The sequence below is a fragment of the Dermacentor albipictus genome, chromosome 9 (assembly GCF_038994185.2).
Source record: "Dermacentor albipictus isolate Rhodes 1998 colony chromosome 9, USDA_Dalb.pri_finalv2, whole genome shotgun sequence".
Taxonomy (NCBI): domain Eukaryota; kingdom Metazoa; phylum Arthropoda; class Arachnida; order Ixodida; family Ixodidae; genus Dermacentor; species Dermacentor albipictus.
The window spans coordinates 57,991,777-57,997,787 of record NC_091829.1 but is presented as its reverse complement, the minus strand read 5'-3'; positions in this window follow the sequence as shown (position 1 = coordinate 57,997,787).

The following is a 6,011-nucleotide window of genomic DNA, read 5'->3' as shown; positions in this document are numbered from 1 at the left end:
ATTCCATGTTCGAGCGCCCCCGAGCCCTGTCGTCGTAGCAGTCATCGAGATTGAAGCGTTTCCTGCAACGTCATCACAGCACAGCGCCGCGCTGTTCGCGACAGGTTCGCGTAACCTAGACAACCTAGGCCAGTGCATGCTGGCGTCTCGACAAATGCGCGTCCCACCGGCGCCGTTTTCCCGGCAGCGCCGGGTGCTTTAGTTAGGCGCAACATCCGACGTTGGCACCATTCCGCCCCTTGCTCTTTTCGTCCTTTCACTGGCGCGACTGTAGCAGTGCGAGCGGTTGCAGCATCGCAGTTTTGAAATGGCGCCTGTCCTTCCGCGATGCGGTAGTGTGAATGTCTTTCGCGGTGGTTGCGTGTCTGCTGGCCTGCCGTGTACCACGTCGACGCATAGAGTTCACAACGACTTTGACTCGAAGTGTCCCTGAGACGTGGCTACTACGTATGCATCACTTCCAGGTGCCACGGAGTGACGCACCTTTGAGAACAGTCACTGAGCACGCAAGACCTAATGGTAGGGTGACTATGTTGTGATCTCCGCTATCGCGTACATCATTAACTTATAGTTCGCTTGGATTATGGTGAACCACAGCTCAATGCAGTTGTTGTCACCTTTAACACCACTATAGGTTTCCTTAAAAGTGCAAGCAGATCGAAGGTGACCGCGCGCTTAACGCCGGTGGCTTGCTTCTGCAAGTGATGTTAGTTTTTGTAGGAGGCTTTGTGTTCGTGCCTTTTTTGTTCTGACCAATACTGGCTCCTGTGGCGCAGTTCTCCGTTCACCGGATGGTCAGCACATGAGTTCAGAACTGAATTGTCAGCGTAGGCTGACGAGGGTTATAGCTACCGATTTTTCTTGTGGATGTTAGGCGGGCTGTGGCTCTTGTGATACGTTCTTCTACAGAGGAGTAAGATTCTTTGGCGGCTTCAAAAGGTTTCTGTTCCCGATCAAACTTCGTTATTGGAGGCTGCAAACGTGTTCTTAATTCAGCGCGAGAAATCAGTGGTCCTGCACTCTTAAAGAAGTTTGCACCCTTTGGAGCTTATTGTGCAGCATAATCATCTGCCTTACTTGCGTTTCCGTTCTTGAAAACTCTGAGCTCGCTACTTTTCTATCAAAGATACTCTGTCACGCTGGTTACGCACGTACCTGGAAGTACCGCCCGCGTGACAATAAAGAAAAGAAATGCGCGCAAGGCATGGCGAATATTGCTGTGGGACAAGGCAAGCCGCGGTGGGTGCAAACTCTTTTACAAGAATGTGGCCATGGATGCCGTTGCCTATAGGCCAACACGTTTCTCGCGACGATGTTTTGACAAATGTATCGCAACGTATGCGTGTAGTTCCACTATGCATGATGACGCAATGTCATTTAGCTGATTAACAAAACAAAACAACACTCAAACGCGCACACCGAGTTAAAACAAGTAGGAATCTCGTTAATGTCTTCTTGGACGTCTTACAGTGTGCTCATTTCATCGCAAGTTTTCAAAACAAATTAGTTTCGTCTGGGCCCATTTGCACTCGTTCCACAGAACGAAATGTGTCTGGTAGTGAGGCTTCGCCGCTCCTAAATTTCATCAGCAGTGACTGATTCGCATACACAGTCTGCATCCAGGCATCTACTCCAGTTTGTCAGCCCATAAGTTGGCGTTGTAATATTTGGCCAAACTATGGCGCATCCCTAGGTAATTTATCGCGAAAGTGTATAGCATACTTCGCTGCCGATTTACAACAATGGTGTGGGAGATGTGCGAACACAAACCACTTGCACTTTGTTAGGCTACAGTGGCCAAAGCGTTACAGTTCAAACAGGTCGCACGAGCAATGTCTGCGCCACGTTTTGCTAGCGATTGGGCATCGGAAGGCGTCACCGCGTGCGCCGGTTATCGCACTTTCATCGTGAAACGATACGCTGACGGCAAGCAAGGGCAACGATGATTTGGGTTTGTTCAGTCTGCATGTTGCTATCGTGAACCAACGCGCGTATCATTTCAGTGAGCGAGTGAGACCGATTGTGAGTGCGAATTTCGCAGCCCCAACCTGCGTCGCTGCCTTATCAATTTCTCAGCGCCGCGCCAGAGGCTAAAGCAACAGTAGTTCAGGTCCGTACGTCAAAGAGCGTTGCGTTGGCGATGCGCAAGTTTTTCTTCGCAGGTGCGTTCTATAGGCGTTTTTTTTCTTTTTCTTTCTTTATTGTAGCAAGACTAAGCCGGTGTTGCTGCAAAAGCGGTTAATCACGAATTACGTTTGACTTTCGACAAATGTGTGAAATTTACATAATTTTATGCCAAGGTGCTGGAGACTCCATAGAAAGCAATTCAAGGTGAGATGAGAATACCCCTGTACATATTATAGACAGCCACCATAATTACATAGTAAATAATTATTCATGTATTGCACGCTCAGTCATGCTACGTTTCTTCATTAAAAATCATGAATCACCCGCTCGAATTACAAGCACAGGCTAATTGTTGGGTGGAAGCATTGGAACGAGGAAAAAAAAATCTTTTGCAATTACTACCGAAACACCCTACTTCAAATGTCCCGTCAAACACGCTAGTGCCTTCACCAAAGCGGTCATCTGAAGCAATAAAATTCCCCCATAAGTGAAATGGGTGTACCTTAGGAAACCGGAATGTTCAATATAGTACTCAAAGCTTAATGTTACTTGTGTATTACTTGCAACTACTGCACAGTAATGGCAAAAGTCGCATCCACCAACGTGTAGGCCGTGACTGAAGGGGTTATGTTCACTTCCGTTCGTAGCTTTCGCGAGTTTGGATTCACGTCATACTTTAAGAGTCAATTGTGGACCACAATTCTTTATTGCATTCTGCTAGCAACCAATAATAATAATAATAATAATAATAATAATAATAATAATAATAATAAGAAGAAGAAGAAGAAGAAGAAGAAGAAGAAGAAGAAGAAGAAGAAGAAGGAGAAGAAATCGGTTCAATAATAGCTGAGATAGATATACTGCAGTGCAGCGAAACCATGATTTCAGGAGGCGAGCTCCACTACCAAGTGAGACACTCTCTCCACTCCCCACCTCTCGCCTCCGCCAGCGTAATTCCTTCCCTGCGTATTCGCATACCGGACCTCGAAGATCGCATGACGCACACGTCACGGGCCCATCCTTCATACTTTTCTGCATGTTTTTTTCGGCGGTGCACACTTCCGCTGACGGAGTTAGTTGCGCGCGAGCTGTTTTGATTATCTCGTTTCGCGCAGCACATGATTTTGCTTGCTGTGCACAAGGATACATGATCAGCGGCATAATTAAATGCTACACGAATACTGACGCAGAACAAGCGGATCGCAGAGCATGATCACGCGCTGGAACACGCTAGAAAACAGCAGTTTCGGTACCTGCGCACGTGACTGCATGACCTTGACAACAAACAGACGAAGCGGAAGTACATTCTCGCTTCGGTGCGAAGTAAAACAAAAAACACGCAGACATCCCGCTTGTGTGTTTTATTATTTCTCTAAACTTCAGTTCGCCAAATCAAGCAACAGCTCGCACCAATAACTGATGTTGCCGTGAATAATTCTCGAAGTCTGAGCACGAGGTCGCGGGATCGAATCCCGGCCACGGCGGCCGCATTTCGATGGGGGCGAACTGCGAAAACACCCGTGTGCTTAGATTTAGGTGCACGTTAAAGAACCCCAGGTGGTCAAAAATTTCCGGAGTCCTCCACTACGGCGTGCCTCATAGTTAGAAAGTGGTTTTGGCACGTAAAACCCTAAATATTATTAATAATTCTCGAAGTCACGTGCTGCCACGAGCGACGTCACACTGCGGGCGCGAGTACGTAGGCTCAGGGACACGAGTACGTCACCGTCCGGCTTAGAGCACGGACGCCACGAGGGAAAGGGAAACGGCGTTCGGATTTAAATTTCAGACCTTTCCGCGGCGCGTAACGATGTAGTAGTTTGCAAACACCATCGTTAGTGCGCCTTGTATGCACTGCACTTGTCAGCCCCAAATGGCCAGCCCTGGTGAGGGGCCCTTTAAGGCGACTTATGCTTTGCTTGGCACCGTATATAGGGGGGGTGGGGTATAGCGGGTGGGTGATGTACCGAACGAAGGTGTGTTGGCGCGAAGGAGGAGAGGGAAGGGGGGGGGGGGCGAGCTGCTTCGCTGGAGGTCAGTGAGCAAATGTCCCTTTGAAAGAGAATAATAGCAGTGGCAAAAAATGGTGCTCATGGGGACAAAGAGTCCAAAAATAGAGTGAATATATGAATAAAAATATAGGTAGGAAAGAAAGGAAGAAAAATAAAAAAAATAACATCGAAACAATAGTCAACCAATAAAAATAAGTATTGTTCCCTATAGCTTGGCATTTTGCATAGCAAATAGATTCTAACGATCCCTTTGAAAATTTTATACCTATTAGTTGCAATGTATTTAACTTAATTATGGATGAGGTATGATTCTCTGTATTTTCGTTCTCGTGCAAAAACGAAAATTCTACTGTAAGTTCTGGAGCTCAAGTTCATCAAAGTTACGACCTAGTTGGTTGAAATGCTGGGCGACGGTGTTCGAAGCTTTTTAGCTTTGTCCGTGCGATGTCCATTTAATCTGATGCTCATTCTTTGTCCTGCTTCACCGATGAATTGTTCCTTACAGAAGGAACATTCAAGCATATAAATGTCATCCGAACTAGTACAGGTAAAACTAGTTTTCACTTAGTGTATAAGACTATTTGCGCTGCTTTTAATTGCAATGCCACATTGAAGGTGCCTGGAGGTCTTGCACCTGGGACAGCATGCTTTTATTACGGGGGAATGATGTTGGCTGACTATTTCGTGCGCTAACATGTCTAATGTTTCTCTTGTGGCGATAGGTCACCTTTGGTACAACCGGGAACGCTTTCCTCGGATGTTCGTTACCTTAAAATATTGGGTGGTATTTCCATAGGATGTTTATGTCTGTAAGTGCAATAAAATATTTTGTTATAAAGGCTGGTGGTCTTTCATATTCTGGTGTAGCCTGTTTTTTAGCTATTTCCGACGGTCTCTGCAAACTTGACGTGATGTCATAAGCTTTGTCTGGAGGAAATTGTTGATAGTTTCTTTCTGCTAGCGTTGCTTTAAGGTCATTTAGGTGGTGGGTATAGTCGTTTTCTTCGCTGCAGATTTTTCTTAGTGGTTTCGTTTGTTCGACAAAAATTTGTCGCTTGCAGTGTCGCGGGTGATGACTGTCTAAATATTTCTGGCTCTCCGTAGGCTTCCGGTGAAGTGTCGTTCTCAGTTTTCCATTTTCTTTGTAGACCGTCGTGTTGAAGAGGTTGGTTTGTATAGGAGAGTGGTGAGCAGTAAATTTAATACTGGCTTGAAAGTGGTTGAAATGGCTACTTAAGTCGGTTAACGTGCTTGTGCCGTGTTCCTATATTATAAACATATCGTCAATGTAACGAAGATAGGTGTGGGGTTTAAAATGGTATGATTTCAAGGGGTCTGCTTCAAGCTGTCCCATGAAAGTGTTCGCATACGTGAATGGTGTTCCCAGGCTAGTGCCTAAAGGTTGCAGGTAGTGAATAGAATCGAATTCGAAATAGTTGAGCGCGAGAACTTACCTAAGGAGTGGCAGGTAAACTTCATGAGCGCGCGCTTGGTGATTGACTGCGAGGGATTTCGATACGGCTTCAATTCCTTCACTCATGGGTATGTTGGTGTAAAGGGCAGAAACATCTAAAGTGACTAGAATAACGCGGTCGGGAAGGATTTGGTTGGCGTTAATGCCGTCGATAATTCTAAGTAAGTGCGGCGTGTCTTGAGCGAAAGATGGGAGGGTGGTGGGGATGTTTGAGAGGTGGTGATTTAGGAATTTAGATAGTGACTCCGTAGGCGTGTTGTTATTAGATCCTGTAGGCCGACCTGCGATTTGCGCTCTAAATATTCCTTCTACTGGAACATTGCGCATTTTAGGAAGGAGATAAAAGCGGCCTGCGTCTTTGTTCTTCGGCATCGTGAAGCGATATTCAGATTGGGTGA